The sequence below is a fragment of the Bicyclus anynana genome, chromosome 10 (genome assembly GCF_947172395.1).
Source record: "Bicyclus anynana chromosome 10, ilBicAnyn1.1, whole genome shotgun sequence".
Classification (NCBI taxonomy): domain Eukaryota; kingdom Metazoa; phylum Arthropoda; class Insecta; order Lepidoptera; family Nymphalidae; genus Bicyclus; species Bicyclus anynana.
The window spans coordinates 5,786,978-5,807,660 of record NC_069092.1 but is presented as its reverse complement, the minus strand read 5'-3'; the positions used below and the strand labels follow the sequence as shown (position 1 = coordinate 5,807,660).

General features: G+C 33.7%; 1 protein-coding gene across 1 annotated transcript in view; it reads left to right on the top strand.

The window, feature by feature from the left end:
* The window catches only part of LOC112057782 (homeotic protein ultrabithorax), a 189,988-nt gene extending 169,617 nt beyond the window's left edge, over positions 1–20,371 (top strand). Inside the window, exon 3 of the mRNA XM_052883739.1 lies at positions 17,119–20,371. The gene's annotated coding sequence lies outside the window, so the exon portion shown is untranslated. The remainder of the gene's footprint in view (positions 1–17,118) is intronic.
* Positions 20,372–20,683: the final 312 nt, after the last annotated feature.

Genomic DNA, 20,683 nt, shown 5'->3' with positions numbered 1-20,683 from the left:
CAACTCGCACTCGCGCCGCCCGAACGTCCGTATAGATCAATAAAACTACTTTATCTCTTTTTGGCACGTCCCCATCCCGTCGGCGACTTCCTAGAACGATACTTCACCGCGCTATGCTTTCTATTTAAAAAATAAAATGCGATTCCTAAACAACAAAACAAGCTTAAAACAGCTTTAAAACACTTCTAAATTCAAAACAACAAACTTTTTAAAAAAAGAACAAAAGCAACGTCCAGTTCTGAAATAAAAAAAGAGAATGGATGTCCTTTAAAAAAGTTAAGTCTTATTGTCGGAGGAATCAATGCTTGTTGTGTTTTTAATTTTTAAAAGGTGGTATTGTCATGCGCAATTGTCGTTTGTAAAGCAGTAAAAAGGTTTTAGTCGTATTTACGAAGGTAATGGTCGTAAAATATTCTTAGCGGCTATTAAGGCGACCCCCAGGTAGTCCCGGGTTCAGTCGTTAGTTCATTTCGATAGTGTGTCGGACATACATCGATGTTATTTATTTTTCTCAATCAACACTAATTTTGTAAAACGGTATTTTTATGTAAATTTTCGTGAAGTGCCTTCAGTTATCATATTTCTGAAATGTTGTGTTCAGTTTTCATTGGTAGGTACTAAAAAGTTATAGTAGTTATAATAATTAAACTTACATAGAGAGGTTATTTGATTTATAGATTTATAGCCCATATTTTTTGCATTTTAATACTGTTTAATTTGAAAAATAATTAGGTATTCTCTTATCCCTCACCGAAACATAAAACTGCATAAATAAACAATATACATACTATCCTGGTGTTATTAATGGGCTTGATACCTTAACTTATTTAGGAATTTTAATTAATTTACCAATTTCATTCTTTTTCGTAAATAAAGTTAATTAAATTTCGACAATGGGATAGATAAATATCATACACGCCATAAAAATAACACCACGAATTCAATTTCACATTATAATTTACATGAAAATGCCATCTCTGTAACTTCCTTAAGAATTGATTAACTAAATAGGTGCGTATTAAATAATCTTTGTGCGTGTGTCATTGAAGAACTTTTTAATGACTAAAATAAAAGAACAGTTTCACACCATCCGATGCGATATTACATTGTATATCTAGCTTTCTAACAGCCTATAGAATGATAAAAAACCCAATATTAATTCTACTGAAGAGAATATTAAAAAAAGAATATTTTTTTTTTAATATTTTTTTTTTATTTTTAAAAAATAACATCAATATTTTTCTTTCCTCTTACATTGAGTGAAAACCTTGTAATTGGAATGATTACCACAATATTGCAACAGAAGAAGATTAAAGATTTAACAAAAAAATTTATTTACAATTTTTTATTCAATCTTCAACATCAACATTTTTTACATTAAGCGTTAGCTAACTAGATATCTGATTATTTTACTCATGATCGAATATTACTGTCCGATATCGTATCGTGTAGTGTAAAAGTCTTTATACATTAATCTATCTAATTAGATGTATTGTCAGTTGTACTGAGTTATAATGAGTTAATATCAAAGTAATAAATAAAGCACCTAATTATTTATTACCTACTAGTAAAAAATAAATAAACAGTAGAAAAATATACGAGACCCACATTGTCGACAGGTCCTACTGTAAGTTTTGTTTTTACCTTATCAATATAATTTATTAGGGATATATATAATTGGGGGATATTACGCGTTACTTGTATTTTAATTGCCCGAAATTAATTTTTATTTCTAAGGGGCGTATGGTATCTAGGCGAGGCGGGACTCAATTTCTTTGACTTTATGTAAATACTTGCATATGGTGGAGGTAAAATTTAAATTAGTAGAATTAATAGTAGGTACGTAGTGTGGATAATGTAAATATTTCAGTAGGTAGATAATCTAAATATTAATCATAAAAAAGACCAGACTATGGCGCATTTAGCAGGCTTCGTATCTTTCGTTATAAGTTTGCAATTTTCATATCATTGTGTTTTTTTTATTCACGTAAAAACCAATACTTATAAAATGTCTCACAGTGAACATTAGTTCTTATTAAACGATTTTGGCTTTGACTTTTGACTTTATAATATTAAACAATTATTGATACATAAATACTTAGATTAAACATTGTACCTCTGTGCAAATCCATCTTCCGAAGAAGTAGATAAACGTTAATGAGATTTCTCCTTCTTGCTTTATCGTCGGGAAATCAAGTTAATTCTTCAATATCCATGTATCTTCCCCGCCCGCGTGAAGGACTGAGATTCGTGATAAAAATGGGAACGTCCCCATACATGCGTTATACCTACACGCCTTAAATAAGGAATAAACATTGTTATGTAATACGATACTTATTACATAATGTTATTTTGTGAAACGCTAGATGGAAGGATATAGGTTTGGTTCTGCGGTGGAAATAAGATCTAATTAAATTATGGACTGATTGATCGGAAAATAATTGTTCGTAATTCAAAATTATAAAACTTTTTGATGCTACCTGTAGACGAATTATGTAGGTACCTATCTATATTCATATGGTTACCTTACTCTAATATTTATATTTGGTATATTATGACTTTATACTATGACCACTCACTAATGACATAACCTGAAGTTTCAAAAGACCTTGTAAACTATGTCTAATTGAAATAAATAAACTTCAAAAAAATTTCTTTCTTCTTTGTCGTTTGTCTTCTTTGATGTTTTGAAGAAATAATTATTTTTTATAATATTTAACTGCCACTTTGGTCCGAAAGTTAGCAATCACACATACCTACCAGGAGTTCAGGAATGGGATTCGATTTTTTTTTAATTTTTAGTAGCATAGGTATTTAATTAGTACCTACTTCAGTAAGTCAGTGTTGGGACGTCAATGGTGTATCATACATCCCTCGTGTCTCGTATAGGACTTTAACTACTATTAAATTATTTTAAAGACCTACTGCTACCAACTTCTTTCTGCTTTCAACTTCTTGCCGGCCTTTAGGTAGATTTAATGTTTTGATACAGTTCCTCGTCACTACAGATAGACTTTTATAAAAATAAATAATAATAATAAAATAAAATAAACTGCAATGATAATATTTTTTTTAAATCTTTGTAGCATCAAGTTTATAGAATGCAGCGTAGATATTCCGCTCATACATAGCTGGTATCAAACAAAAGTTTGGTCACGCTTAATGCCTTTACGACTGCCGGGGGTGACATAAAGAAAATGAAAAACATTTTGTATTATTCTTGTTGCGCTCTTGTCCCGCCTAACTTCAGCGACCCTCTGTAGGCGGCTCGCAGACGAAACACTTGCCTGCGTTTTGCGAGAGTTCCGAATTGAGGTAATTACGTATTTCACCATAAGAATAGTAGAGCTGTAAGTATCTAGAAATAGTAGAGCTCTTTGTGAAACAGTACAGTTACAGTATGTTTATTAGTCATATAGTTTCAGAGATAATACAAAATTTGTAAAAGACGAAAAAATGCACCTAAAAGATGCCCTGCAGTTTCACCCACATAGCTCCTGTTCCAGTAAGAACTCGGAGTAAAAACATAATTTATGACACTCGCAAATAATGTAGTTTTCTATCGGTGAAAGAATTTTTAAAATCGGTTGTGTAGATCCAGAGATAACCCCCTACAAACTTCACCTCTTACAATCACTAATATTATAACGGCGAAAGTTTGTGTGTACAATGGTTTTCCACGTTAGGAGCTTTAACCTACCACACAGTTTTAATGATATACTTAATAATTAATCTCAATAACTCCAGTCTCCACGGATAAGCGAACGGACTCAAACTCAAACGACCTTTTAGATTATTATTATATCCACTATTTGCACAGACTATTCGCTTAGTTGCAGTGAATCAGGTATAAAAAAACATGGTTTATAAGACGTGCGCGATAAATTACGTCTTACGGTACTTGGTGTAGCACCACCAGCTTTCGATGGTGATTGTCAATTTAGATCGCTTGTAGGTAGGTACTTACGTATTGCTTGTTATCTGTCTGTGACTGTCGCGTTAGTGTGGCGTTCCTAAAACTTCCTACCATTCCCTGTAGCTTCTGCTTAGACAAATATCTACAGAAACTAGTTACGTGTTTCGACTTTAATGTAAGTAGCTTTTTTAATATTTATCTACTGTGATGTATATATATTTCACAGCAATAAATAACTAACCTACTTACCAACACCTCATTTTATTGCAAAATGATTTGATAATAGCTTGAATATTGTTGCTTAGCGAACTTCGAATTAGTCTCGCATTTTGTGTCTTTTGGCTTTTGGCCCATGTAAGACGTAGTCAAATATGACATCTTTAACAACTGGCATATTCACTATTTTGGTCTTTATTAAAATAAACATCAAATCAATTGAGAAATTTCATCTTCTTAGGTAGTGTATGATATACTTACACCAATAGGCACCGGATATCATTTGTTACTTATAATCTCAATTTCTTATATTTACGGCAAATAAAGTGAATTAACCTGCAGAATAGGTATTTGTAGTCGTTAATAGACACTACAATTGAAAGACGACGAATCTTTTAAGCACCATTTTAGTAGTATTTCATAATTTAGTTTTTCACAAATCCCTCGGGAAACCGTGGATTTTTTTGGGATAAAAAGTAGCCTATATGTTAATCCAGAGTAAAATCTATTTCAGTAAGTTTTCAGTACCATAGGTATTTAAGTAGTACCTACTTCAGTAAATCGGTGTTGGGAAGTAGCCTATATGTTAATCCAGAGTAAAATCTTTTTCCATTCCAAATTTCAGCTAAATCGCTTCAGTAGTAGAGGCGTTATAGAGTAACAAACATCCAAACATCCATACAAACGTTCGCGTTTATAATATTAGTAGGATAGCAGGAAGTTAGATAGATGCCTACAAAGAAATCTAGTATTCTAGTAGTCAGATAAAACAGTTTTATAATTTTAATTTTATCTGTGAATAAAGCTCTCAAAATTCCTTTTGCGTTTATAATATTAGTAGGATAGTAGGAAGTTAGATAGATGCCTACAAAGAAATCTAGTAGGTATTCTAGTAGTCAGATAAAACAGTTTTAAAATTTTAATTTTATCTGTGAATAAAGCTCTCAAAATTCATACCATCTCGTGGAACTGCCGAGAAGAGTACGATATGCAATAAACTTGTCAACTGAAACTATTCCCGTGCTGTTTGTTTTGCTTTTGACAAATCACGTCTCGCGGCGGCGCCATCTTGCATTCCTCGAAAACTGTTTGGACATAAAACTTTACTTACAAACAATAACATAACACGTACAATGAAAATACACTTTATTTTACAAAAATAGAAATGGTTAAAAAATTAATAGAATTCTTTGTAACTAGCTAAGCCGAGGGTGAAGGATTTGGTTGGTACTCGTGAAATTACTATCACATGAGACTGTTAACAACCTGAGTTAACACCTATACCTAATGTATATTATACTAAAGGTCGACGTGTATGCCAAATAGTCGGAGATGATCCCAGATGTCTACGAATGTTGTTGAAAAGCGATGACTTTCCATGTGCTTGTTCCATTAACTATAAAAAACTCAAAAACGAAAAGAATATTGATTATTGATAGCAGATTAATCATTGCTAAATAGTGATTAAGTCTAATTCCTGTTGTAGTAGTCAATAAGTAACCCTACACAAATATAGGTATAGGTACCTAAATAGCAAATCAGCTCTGCATCAGATTTGCGCTGTAAGTGTCCTGCTGGAGTGTCGAAACGTCTTACGGGAATATCATATGTTTTACCTACTACCGATGAATAACCATTTTACAACTATTGCAAAAATTAACAGGATCGCACTTCAGAGTATTTGCCTAGTTTAGGATAAGGGTGGGCTCATATTAGCGACATATATCGACAAATCAACGCGACTTTATCGCTGCTGTATCTGCAGCTAATTTGAATACATCCTCAGGGCATATAAGTCTCTTTTATTATAGTATTGTATAAAGTCCAAGTGCCCAAGTAAAGAAACGAACTAGAACCATATAAAAATAATAAATATATCTGCTTCGTTGTTACGTAGAGTTTTTTAGACGGTTCTTCGTAATATTCGCCAGTGCCAGACCCAAAATAAATCATAACTAGATACGTGTACCCAAAACAGAATCAAGGATTTGTAAGAACAAATCATAATTCAAAAATATTATATACCAACGTCAGAGCGTCACATAACTCAGCCCCGCGGCCCGGCTTCGCTCGTAATTCGTCGTGTGTGGCTCGCAACTCTCCTATGTCTCTGTCTTTGTAATTTTGTCCGGACACTCAATAACTTTGCATAGAAAACTGAACTTTATCTAATTTTAAAAGAGGTGATTATTGACTGTCTGATTTATGGATGTTAAGACCTTACGGCATATTTAACCAGTAATGTCTTAGACAAATGTGATCTACGATGGAGTTGATTTTGGTAACGAGGTCCGGAGAAGTTGATGTATTGTCACGATTCCCATTTTTCTAAGGAATACAAGGGAAAAAAATAAAAAGTGTGAACATCGCTACTAAATTACCGTGATGAAGAATAGTTTATTGTGAGATCACGTGATTCTGGGTAATAAAGATCACGTCCCTGGAGTAATCTTCTCTCTACAAGATATTGTTATATTTTTCCCTTGTTTATACCGTGATGAAAGATTGTTATTCTACCGCTCAACAAATATTGTGTCTTAGACCGTTGGATAAATCTACAAATTATAATTAACTCGTGTTAAAGTTTAACCTTGTACCCTCTTTGCACACAAACTAGTTTCACTGTTGATAGGTCTTGAACTTTAGGAATGGAAATTTTAGGTCTGAGGCAAACAACCTATTAATAAAATCTTTAAAAAAAAAATTACTTCAAATCGCTAATTGGGATTGCATTGATAGTCATAGCGAGTATGTTTAAATAAAGACAGATATGTGACGAGACTAACTTTTTTGATGCCTAGAAAGTGCAATGCACCTACTAGTATGAGGAGGTACACTAAGTAAGTTTATAGGTATTTCAAATTATAAAACTAACAATAAAGTGTGGACATATTTATCATACGAATAAAATGTAAGTCCTAGAATATTTATTCTCTGAGTAACATTTAATTCAAATGAGAAGATTTTTTTGTTGCAATTCAAGTTGCTACTAGCCTTAGAAGCTTTAAATAAAACCAGTTTCTTGCAAAAAAAGCTAACATACACATTTTTAATTTAAAGCCTGAGCTAAAGATACATATTTTAAGATTAAATAATACAGGATGTTTTTTGGTATACCTAGTAAGTATTCTTAATTCATTCTGTCATCTCTCATAAGTAGGTACCTAACTGAGAACATTAATTTTTTGATAGTTATGGCGCCCTGTGACTAAAGATAGAGGAAATGAAATAGGGGTTGAATAGAAATAGGGGGTTAATCAAGCAATCGGTGCGTCAGTCAGGACACATTCTCTTTTCATTATTATGTAAGGTATACGTATCTATAAGACACCCTAGAAATGTATTACGTTTTAACAGATTACTGATACTATAATTAATACCACTCCGGGACTTACAACATGATAGCAGTCGCGCAGTAGCTTTGACAGATTATGTTGCCATACGCGAATATATAAATTGCAATGTTGCCAACAATATCGTGTTATTTCTTTGGCATCGACGACGACTCGCTGATTTATTCCGCCATACCTACCAACCTACAAAAGTTTTCGGATTAAATAGTTTTTCTCGTTTCAATATTTGGCAGCAAGACTATTTTTTTTCCTTGCCCGCTGTATTTTAAATTAACTATGTGAGTTATGGGGGTGCGTCCCCATTGATATATGATAGTTTCGTGATTAAAATATAAAAGGCATCCTCAACTATGTAGTTACTAGTAGACGCCGCGCAGTTTCACTCGCGTGGTTCCCGTTCCCGTAGGAATACAGGGATAAAATGTAGCCTATAGATAGCTTTCCTCGATAAATGGGCTATCTTACACTGAAAGAATTTTTCAAATCGGACCAGTAGATTAGCGTCCTGAGATTAGCGCGTTCAATCAAACAAACAAACAAACTCTTCAGCTTTATAATATTAGTATAGATATACGAAAAGATTGTTATTGTAGCTCGTATTTCGCAAGAAGACATTCTTAAAAGTTCAAGTAAACTTTTAATCAGTATTTTAAGCATTGATTTCTGACAAAATTAATTTTTATGTAGGTATATTACCTATTAGCTAAACTGTTAAAGTTACTAAACATTTTTCAAGATCATAAATACCTAAAAGCAGCTGCAATTAAGTAAATTTGTCATCAGTCATCACTAAAACAATTCGCCCTAAAGCCATTTAACTAAAACCACGTAAGCGTTAACCTAATGTATGAACCTAAAATAGTTGCGCCGGGAACCCTCACATATTCGGCCTAATGGCGACACATAACAAAGTGTTACGGAAATAAATAGCAAAAAAAGGAAGGATTAGAGACCGCGCGTTGCTCGCATTAGCCGCGTCCAAAAATAAAATTAATCCGTGCAGTGTGAAAGTTCACTATGACGGCAATCTGTAAGGTAGTTCTCTCAATGCGTCTTTGACGACATAAATCTACTGATTTGTCAGTTACGTCTCTTCATGGAAGCTTGCTCCCGGTATTTGGAATTCAAAATATTACTTTGATATCTAAGTATACATTCACATACATACATTATGTTTTGTATTAGGTACATTGTGAGTCACCATTTTTTAACCGGCTTCCAAAAAGGAGGAGGTTCTACGTTCGGCTGTATGTATGTATTTTTTATTGTAATAAGCATAGTTATAGCACGATAGAGATAGATATTATTAAGTTAAGTACAAGTCTTCGCAATTTTAAAAATATTTAAATAAATAGATATCTTAAAAACCAAGAGGTTACTTAACAAATATCTAGGTAATGTCATCATCATCATCACTCACTGCTGAGCTCGAGTTTCATTTCAGAATATGAAATATGTTACGGATCAATAACTATAAGGTTGAAGGTACCTACTTAACTAGATAATATTTACTAAAAAAATTTGTGTGAAAAAGGTAAAATAGAACTCCACTTTTTGTACCCAATCGAGTATATTTGCAGACATTCGGTTATTCTTCCCCACTGTCACCCTTTACAACTTTTAAACGGCTCAACCGATTTTCATTAAACATGTCTAGGAACACTGGCGACACAACACCTTTAATACAAAAAAAACTTAATTGAAATCGCTTCATCCATTCTGGAGTTATGGTAACACAGACAGATTGATAGACAGACACGTCAAACTTATAACACCTCTCTTTTTGCGCTGGCGGTTAAAAAGATGCTTGCTTGAGTGACTTGGTGAGAAAATGCAATAAAACCTATATTATGACATGGAATGCGTGCTAACGGCTCTTTATACAATCCTGTGAAGTAGCGTTCTTGTGAGATAACTTAAAATTTATTTACAAGATCATAAGGTTATGCGTGTTAGAAACTCTTAATTGCTGTCTACGCAAATTAGTCAGTCATAACTGTGTTTTTACACTTATTACTTACAAGTAAGCCGTGATAGCCCAGTGGATATGACCTCTGCCTCCGATTCCGGAGGGCGTGGGTTCGAATCCGGTCCCGGGCATGCACCTCCAACTTTTCAGTTGTGTACATTTAAAAAAATTAAATATCACGTGTCTCAAACGGTGAAGGAAAACATCGTGAGAAAACCTGCATACCAGAAAATTTTCTTAATTCTCTGCGTGTGTGAAGTCTGCCAATCCGCATTGGGCCAGCGTGTTGGACTAAGGCCTAATCCCTCTCATTCTGAGAGGAGACTCGAGCTCAGCAGTGAGCCGAATATGGGTTGATAACGACGACTTACAAGTACCCGTAGCTCAATTAATGGAAGAATTAACAACAAGGGAAATTCTTTTTACTGCTTATTTGTTTGAGCTACTTTATCCTTACCTTTTAGTTTATATAGCATTCTTCTTGTTTACTTATCGTTTTAAAATTTTTGTATTAGATGTTTAATGTGTTTTTATTTTTTCCATAGTGTCATGTTATACAAAATTTACGCCCGGCTTATAGCGTTCAAAATTTTAGCTTCGCCCGTCCAAAATCCTGATTAATGACCCGACAGGGGGCGGATTGGAATTCAGCGCGAAAAAACTGTTTTTAAACTCTTTTACCTACATATTTTTTTATGAGTTGACCTTTTATCTACTCTTTTAAGATTTATTTTAAAGTTTTATTTTACTTAGGTAGTGGAAAATATGTTTGTGATTCTATAGATAGTAGGTTTAATCAAGGAAAGGCAAAGTTGTATCTAAGATAGTGCTTTAGCAACAAGGCTGCCTTTGCGCAGTATTAAGTCAAATTTTTATAAGTTTTGCTTTTTTGGAGCTTAGGTTGTTATAGTTTTGTAGCTAAAAGTCTTAGGCACTTCTTACCTTATGTAAGTTCATGTATTTTGGCCATGGCCCTGCTAGCCTATTCTCTAATTTGGTCTTTATTAACAACTTATTAAAATAAACATCAAATCAACTGAGAAATGTTATATACCTACTGTATGATATCCATGAAGATGTCAGTTAGCACAGAATACATACAATAAGTACATAGAATCTCAATTTCGTTTATGTCAAGTAACATAAATCGTTAGTGAATATGCCTGCTGGTTTTAAATATAGTGAAGTACTAGTAGCTTAATATTCGATCTATGAACACAACGTCGTTCAACAACCGAAACAGAAATGGCGTACGGCGGTCTCACACGTCACGCAGCCCGCATACGTCGGTGGGGATGAATTGATTGCACAGGTAGGGGTGGCAGAGCCCCGCCAGGGGCGCTTTTTAAAAATGGAACCCCAATTCCGATAGAAATGGAGAATAACTTTTTTATAACATTTTTGAGCAAGGTGTGATAAAACTCGATTGTTGGACGAATGTGGCTTTACTTCTCAACCGACTCGGCCTACTTATAATAATATTCTTGTATGAGTATAAATAGAATGATCTTAAACTTGATATCGTAATAATTGTGTAAGTAAATAATAAAAGGTCGTCATAAGCCTTAATACTAGACTTCTGTTACTAACGAACTGTTTATTCGTAGCTTTGTATTACATTGGTACCCAGATAGGTACCTACCTACATATTATTATTGCATTGATGTTTCTGTCAACTAATAGGTATAGTTTAGTATCATTCTGCTCTACTATTACAGGTCCTGACAACAAAAATTGCTTGGAAGCAATAAGGTCGACTGTACATGATTCGTTCTTCTTTAAAAATTAAAGTCTTCTTTAATTTTTAAGTTACAGTTTTAGAATTTTAACACTTATAAATCATCATCTTTTACGTCGTCGTCTTACAATTTGCATACAAATTCAAGTATTTACACATTAATCTAATATGCGTTAACGAATGTAATAAAATCCTCGCGCGGCTGGGGCGGGTGAATCTGAGACAATTTGCCGCGCGCCCCTCGGTAAGCCCACCTATGTGTCTTTCTTATTGCTGGCTAAATCTCGAATATACAACTAAGATTAATCCTCGCTGAAAGAAAGGGTGCGCCAACCCTTTTTGGTCGGCCATTGCAGCGTTGTCGGTGCACGGGAAAAACGGATTTTGCGAATTGATGCTATCCAATCCATCAAAGTAACCACAGGGGTTGGGTAGCTAATAATTATGATATGGATCGTCACTTTTTAACACCTTAGTTAAAAAATATATTGACTATTGTGTATAGATCAAATAGTGATTTTAGATATAAATAATATTATTTTATTCATGTGTATATACAATTTAAACTATTTGATTACTTGCGTTAGAAAAATCTCTCATAAATTAAATTTATAAATTTACTAAGGTACCCTCTGCGTACCTATACTTAAAATATAAAGTAGACTTGGGTATCATCATCATCATATCAGCCGATGTACGTCCACTGCAGGACGAATCCCTGAGATTCGCTTAGACTTAGGTATGCTGGTATATAATTTTGTATATATTATTTGGCTAAGTACAAGCTGGTATGATTAAACTTATAAGAAGTTTTCATATAAAAAAATCATCGTGCACAAAAAATATCTGTCATCCCATAAGTAGCAATTAAAATAAATGCGAACAATTCACGTACACGAGTTTAATTACCCTTTTTCTGCACTCGTGAGAAAAAAATTCGGCGATAAAATGCCGTGGAGTGATAATACGCCGATTACATTCCAGAAGCGGGGTATGGAATTAAATGATTCAAGCGATGCCAATACTCTGTGTCTTATAATTCTGATTGTTGTTTAGATAAACGGGATTGAGTGATTGCAATGCAGTTTAAACGGAGCCCCGGTGCCGTGAAATTTATCTTTACTCGATCGGAATTACAATGGCCAGGGTGCATGTACGGTCGACTACGATACCGTGAGTTATGACGTCACCGCTCCGACCGACATCATAACTCTTGGTGATATCAATTTTTCTTCGAACCCATCCCATGCACTGTTTATTTAGACATATATTTCATACTTACACATACTAGATAAGTGCGTGAGTAAACCTGACTGTCTCTATTTTTTCACAGCTAAACACCTGAACTGATTTAGATTAATTTTTGTACAGTGATTAATGACCTTCGACCTTATTTTCTCGTTGACGAAATCGCGGGCATTGGCTTGTTATTTATGTAGATAGCAATAGGATTCAATAGGTGAATAACAAACGGCAGCCTTATTGCTAGTAGCGATCTTTGTCTTAAAACATGCAGTGGCATTATTGTAAGTAGCAAACACGATTTGCAGAAGAAGATTAAGAATTACCTTTACAAATTAATATAATATGTATTTGTCATATATGATCGATATGATTTTTTATAGGTATGGTTTTTATGGTTTGAAAACGATTTTTGAAATATTAAATAACAATATTTAAATTTAAAAATCGTAGTTAAAACTATCGTGAGTCAAATAAAATCGACGTTTTTTTATTACCAATATTTTAAAATCGGAAAAACAATACTTATCATCCGACCCATATCGTTGGCATTCGTTATTTTTTGACGTGTTCTAAAAACCAACATATCAGTGACATTTCCTACAATGTTTTATTTTAACGATGCGGTGAATAACGAATTACATGTATTTTATCACCGATTAGAACGCTAAAATGACGCAAAGCATAAATAAAGGAGCCTATTGTAGCAATCAACTATAGGTAGAGGTTTTATAAAATTCTGATTTTATTATTCATAAATGAGGCCACGTTCTGTAGATCTCTTACCTTCCACTTTGCCAATGATCACTAGGTTCCATTCCATTCCATACATAGGATCCATCATCTACCGACGTCTATTCAAATAGATAGTCTCTTCAACAACGGTGCATTAGTTCCATGTAGTCGGCAAAAGATCTGGTACTAATATTATAAAGAGGTCAAGATTGTGCGTATGTGAGGTAGCGTGCAATTACTAGATCTATTGCACCCACGGGAACGGGAACTACGCGGGTCAAACCTCGGAGCGTCAGATAAGTCTAATGCTAGCCACTCACCATTCAATAAGTCCACTTGTCAGTTTCATCGGATCAGTTTTATTTATTTATTTATTTATTTTCATTCAAGCAATACCATGTTTTACATTATATAATATAAAATTTATACTAGTCACACTTTTATTATACAATGCAAGCTATGGAGCCCAGTTTGGGCTTAGCCTTGGTTGTCGAGTGAGTGATAGGGAGATCGTTTTTATGATTTTTTTTATCATGTATGTAGTTATTTACCGCGTAGTAGCACTTTGACTACAAAAGTCCCTTAATATCTTTATGAATGCATTATCTTGTTCGTCAATTCGTATATGGTGTGGTAGGTTATCGGATATCCTTCCGTTTGCGCTGCAAGAACCTGAGCTTGTTGGATGGTGAGTGGCTAGCATAATATAAAACAAATGCAGCTAATTTAGGTCGTTTAAATAAGTATAATGTAGTCGGGCGGTGTTACGCAACAGGGCGGTCGATATTCATTATTTCCACGGTAGAATGCGTGCAACCCTTATCAAGGGAAGACGCCCGTTTTTTCTACGGTTTTCCCAAATAATTTATTTAGCGGGCCGGCATCAATTTATCTCTGTGGGAGCTAATTTCGCGTTGGCCCGGTGGCTGGCCTGCGCATGCTGTAACTCAACAAATTGCGCGTCCCGCAGGATTTATTGCCGCCAGCACTTGACGGAGCGCCTGCTTCTTCCATTGTTCTTGATTGTACCGGTCAGTGTCTGCAAATAGAATTGGATTCAGGATGTTTCTACTAGCCAGTTTAGTTCATTAACCGTTCTATTTCGGTGGCTTTTGGATGTTTCGTTGTTGACTTTTAATTAACGAATTAAATTATACGAATGAATACCTAATAGTCTTCTTGTATTGAAACTCAATCTAGTCTCGCAAAAAATTGCTCGAACGATTAAGGTGGCCGCTCATTGTCAATTTTTAGTTGGCCGATAGTTGGACGACTTTTTAATTGTGCGTGATTTAGTTGGACGATTTAGATGGATGTGATGTGCGTCATACATCGCTATATCTGTACCTACTATAAACGCCCGAATAGAATAGAATCGAAACTGCTGACTTTTCGAATCCAGTTGTTTGTTTTCTTGATACGATGACTCGATCTCTGAACCTTATGATCGGTAACCAAACAAGTTTTTCGATAATCCAAAAGCCCTCTTTCATCAATCATTTTCAGAATATATGCTGAAAATGATTACCTTCTTTGTAACAAATACACCTTAATTATACTTACCTTACTAAGTACTTTATTAATTTTCCTCTGTAACCCTTTTAGGATATTCCTTTGTACCTAGTTCCTACCTAGTTCCTACCTACCTAGTTCTTTTCTTCTATTTTTCTGCATTGATCTTATAAAACAAGATCGTAATAGTTACACCCTTTATAACGCCACAGCTGAACAGATTTGGATAAAAATTGGCACAGAAATTGATTAATTATTATTCTTAACCTAGAATATCACATACATACGAAACACGGGTAAAACCGTAAGTAAATACAGCTAGTATTTAGATATAGATAGTTTAAGCTTACGCTATACAGTGAAGCTGATATTTCTTTCTGCTGACTACAGTAAGCCAGACAGTCGTCCCGCTCGCGCGCTTTAGCGAACGAGCAATATCAGCAACGAGGGATCTGCCTAGAGCTGATAATACATTAGATTTAAAAGAGTACCACATAATGTTAACTTAACACAGGGAAATGGGAAATTACAAAATAATATTCATAATTTACCTATGTAATTTGCGATTCGATATTAAACAATTATTATTTTGTCGAGCTTTGCTAAGAAGTAAACAGTTATGCATGGAAAAAGTCTTTTATCATGGGTGCGACATGTCGTATCGTAAATCGTATTTTATCATTAACATTGTATAGTGTTTCTTATCCCTGTATTTCCAAAAAACCAGTAGCAACAATCTATTTAGCACATGAACCCAAATAAAAATGAATGTCTTTCGAATAAATTTAGCAGTATTTATTAAAACGTCACCTTCTTTTTCAATATTATTTTTTATTCTAATTAATATTTTAAATGAGAAGAATTTCGCAGATAATACGGTAGACAGTTTCTCATTATTGATTATATTATATTTTAACTAATCATACAATATGATTAAGCATTGATACTTACTGTTAAGGTTCTTGCTGACTTTTATGAACAGAATCGACCTCCTCAATGTGATAAAGTTACTAAAAAATACTTGACATTTCCAAAGCCTAAAGTGGATTTAATAATATTGATTAGGGTGTTCATGACACACCTAATACATTTAGTCACAGTGGTAACAGCTCCGCTAGATACCACCGCTCTTTGTAAATCAGCATATGCAAAGTGGTATAGCAATAAATCTAGCGGCTCTTGCTCGTTCTCGCATCATGTTACATCTTAATTTCAGAGCCGGCTCGACGGAGCCTGCCTGCCTGAGATAGGGCCTTTTATCAAATTCGCATTACGCTACAAATTAACTTGAACTTTAAAAAACTTTTTTGATTTTTTATACACCTAGATGGAAAAGTACCTTAACATTTCCACGCTTGATTTTTGAGTTCATTAAATGATTTTTTTTTACCTGAATATTAAATGGGGATTATGATTTTCTAGTAGGTATGAGTATGTTTAATTTTTTGGCACGTTCTAGAGCTGATTACAGTTTGCCAAATTTAAATATAATTACATCATATTCATCTCTTAGGAGTCTTTCTCGTTAGAGTGACCTATGTTGCATTATTTCCCGAATTTCCTAATAGATATCAGTCAGGTTTATGTAATTTTGATTAGTTTTTTTAGATAGCGATTATTGAGTTTCTTAACGGCTACCTACTGGTGGTACTTACCTACTAGAAGTTTATTATACATAACTAGAAGATTATTTTCAAACCGATTGATTCGAAAAATTTGGAAATTATTTCAGATCCGGCGAGAATAACCTTAATGAGTTTTAATAGCGATACCAAAGAAATCATCATTAAATAAAAAATGTAGACAATGTATATCATATCATAAACAAAAAAATGTTGTTTTGTAAAAATGTTGTGTTTCTTCTAATTGCACCAACAACCATACGCTTCAAAGAAAAACATTTCGTCCGCAACTATGATTAGGCATTAATAAATAAGTAAGGTATTATTTATTACTTCTTTTTCTACTACTTCTTATTTGCTTCTGCTTATTTCTTTCTTCTTTTAGAGGAAGATTTAGTAAGGATCGTGTAGAGCGTATAGTAGAGATACATAGGGATCACGTGACGGCGGAATATGGTGCTGTTAGAAATACTGGTCTTTTTTTCCCTCGGGTTTTTATTGTCTGCAAGGAAAAAATATTCTAGGAGTATCATGATTCGTGGATAATTTTAAAGTGGTATCGTATCAAGTAAAACTCTCGTTAACTAAATCATAATCAATTCGGTTCTCCTTATAAAAATTAATTAAATATAGAAAATTGACAAAAATCATATTATCGAATATAAACCATTACAGCGCTATGAATGAAAATACATATCCATAATTTTACGCGTATGGATGAATATTTAATACATTTGCGGAAAGCTTTGTTCGGCATTTTATTTTATTTTTTTATGATTGGCATTTTATTAATTTCGCTTTTCCTTTTGTTTCAGGTGGTCGTCGCGCGTATAGCGCTGTTGATCGGTAGGTGTCGCGAAGTGTCGCGCGGTGTCGCGTGTGTCGCGCGGTGTCGCATGTGTCGCGCGGTGTCGCATGTGTCGTGTCGCGTGACATTCGTCAGAGTAAGCGCGTGTGACGGTCCGAGATGTCTCGCTCAGTTCGCAATAAAGCGCGGCGCGCGGATTGTTGTATTGCCACTTGATTTACTCCATTCGGCCGAGTCGGTTTGACGTCGAGAGATCAAGATATCAAACTCGACTGTCGAATAAATTTTTGTGCCAGCCCACACGAACGCTTAGGCAATCGACTGCCGAAGATTTATCGTCAAAATTTCCCGTTAGTAACGCTTACCGAGCACACTCCGCGTATCACTATTTCACAAATAAAAGAACCAGTCGCGATATCATCGTCGACTATAAATTATATGATGCTCGTATGAAAAATACACGTTTCGATGTCCGCTTATTTATCGCTCACCCTGAGTTATGTATGCGTTATGTTAATCTCGCTCGTTATTAAATAGACGGTTCTATTAATATTAATTAGCTTCTGTCAATATTTTATGAAAACACGAACGATATGTATGAATATTGAGGTCGAGATTGAGATATCCGAGGGCGTCGTGTCGGATCGCGCGGACGGGCGAGCTAGGTATCGGTATCGTGCTGATCTGCTATCGCTCCATCGGCCGGTGGCTGGTCCACACTAGGCTAGGTAGAGTTCCCGCGTTCTGCCGCGTGATATATCGCTCCGCATCTCCCTGTATAAATCTTGAACGCCTGCTGAGGTACACGGGACATGGCCGCGCCGCAGCCTCGAGCTTCAAATGGAATTGTGTTTTTATTTATCGTGCGAATTGTGCCCCACTATCCCTCACCCGGTATCGCAGTTTATCTGCCAAAACACGCATGGATCGATGCAAAATTTAGCTCTTAAGTTGCCCTGCCTGTATTACAATAAAATACTGTTCTTGCACATTTAAATACTGTTGCATTTCGTAAATCCTTTTCATCTGATTTTTTTATTACAAAGCGATATATCTGTAGATAAATTGGAGCAGTATTTTCTAGTACAGTTAGTAATGTTATGGTTAGAGGATAATATAGTGAAAAATGTACAAATACGGTTATCTGTCGTAGCAACTCATCACTTGCCCAAATTGTTTCCTAAGTAGCTTCATTGATAACACCAAGTAGTGGGGTCAAAAAACGGGTGACACGTTAACTGCGACATATTAATTAAACGATAATATATTTCAAATTTATGAGGTCTTTAAGACCACCGGCATATAGTCACCTGTCATTTTATCGTTTTAAAATTTATAGGTGATTTTATCCAATTTAGCAGTGACGTGTTAAGATTACCTAATGTAAATATTTATAAAACTAGTATGAATTAACAACTGATGTACAACGTCTGTATACGTTCAGAAAAATATTAATGTCTAAATGGAACAATGAAGAGATAGACTGGCGTGGCGTAGCGTTAGCAAAACACACTCAGCTAAATAAATTAAAAAGTATTTCATTTTTAATTATTACATTTTCTTAGATGAATAGTCCAACGAGATATCAAATATTTACGAGTATCAGGAATGTTATAGAGCTGTGTAAAAACTTTGTGTTACCAAAACTATTAAATACATATTTACGTTTGTAAAATAAATTCATGAGAAAACCAATTCGGCATATTAAATATTTCTTGAAATAGTGTCTTTAGACCGAAAATAATTCTGAGCAACCTGTATAGTGGAAATATTGTGTTTTGTTTTTATTTTTTGTGAAGACGTCTCCAAAATCGTTACTAAATATGTTATTTATTTGTCAAACCGAATTTATTTGTAAACGAGTATCTAGATCATGTTCATAACAATCCTGATATTTATACGTATAATAGGCACTTACATAAGTATGGTGCATAACCTACTTTTATTAAAATCTATACAACAGTTATAGATGATGGATTAAATTAAATTATTATTGTTCCAAGCGTAAATATTAGAAGCAAACGAATACGTCACGTCAGAAACCTATATACGTAATTTAAAAGGCTTTAGTATGAAAAATATTCCATGTTAGTCGATAGCTTAACTTATTCTTAGCTTACCTATAATAGTCACTTAAAAATGACAAGAATCAAAACTAGTTGTGCCCAGTATACGAATAGCTAATTAAATTAAGTAATAATATAATTTATTTTAAGATACAGTAGTGGTAATATTTTTGGATTCCTATAAACATATACGTAATTTGTCTCCTGTAATTTAGTACTAATTGTCAAAAATTTGGTCGTGATTCTTTCGATTTTTTTTAAATGATCATCGAACGAAAGTGCCAAATGCCAGTTTTGTATTTTTAATTAGTAGAATTTTTGGTAATTTTTAAACAGTTCCTTCAGTTTTTATGCTGACCTTACACAGTGTCATATATTTTTTTGAGTTTTATTTTTTTTATTATTTTTTATCTTCAAAGTCTTTACGATGCAATTTTCCTCTTTGCAAATAGTTACTGCTTTAGATAAGCGTTAACTCCTAGATTAGGTTTTAAATTTTGAATAAGATTTAAAACATTGTCTAGAAAGTCTATTGAAGTGCAATAACTTTTATGACAGAGGTTAAAAAAAAAGTCATATGCTTAAACTTTTCTACGATATACTTATATACATTTTATACCAATTTGTCCATGGCCATCCACTATTTTCCTTATAAGAAAGAATCTACGTCTAAGTTTTAATTTAAAACTGTTAAATATTATATTGTAAATATTAAAAAAAAAAACATCTTATTTATGAAGCTTCTGATAATTGAATGTGAATATATTCGGAATTCAAAATTTTTTCACTTGTTTTTAAACACACTATTTTCGATGTTTATATACAAATTATTTTATTATATATACTATCGTTTAAATTGTTTATTTATTAATTAATGCGCGCTCATGGAAATACGTAATTTTTTGTCGTCGGTCATACGTAAATAGGTAGGCCCAATTTATTGTAATATATCATAATTAATATTAATTAATTAAATAAAAGAGAAATACTTAAAAACTCGAGGGAATCTAGTTAAATGATTTTGTGTTTTATGACTGTAACTACGTGTGAAGAGTTGTGTAATATTATACAAGTATATATTATACCTATCACTATATATATAATATGAATGGAAAGCGATATTATAATTTTTTGTACAATATCGGCTATAGTGCGAAATGGATCTGCATTAAATAAAAATTCTGTTACTGTAAACCTGATTTATTATTTACTCTTACCTGAAAGTATATACCTATATACGAATTCCTAATACGAATATTAAATTTTCATACATTCTTAATACTTATTACAAAAAAAGAAATTTGTTTGTTTTATACGTTTTAACTACTCAACCAATCATTTTCATGCATGACATAAATATCAACAGGTCCGAGGTTGAAACCTTTCATTTTGAAAATTGTACCTGCCTACTGTTCCAAAGGGCTTGTAAAATTCTTTAGATGCGAACGAAGTCGTGGGCAACAGCTAGTAAAATATATTTTTAAAATTAAGTAAAATATTTTTTGT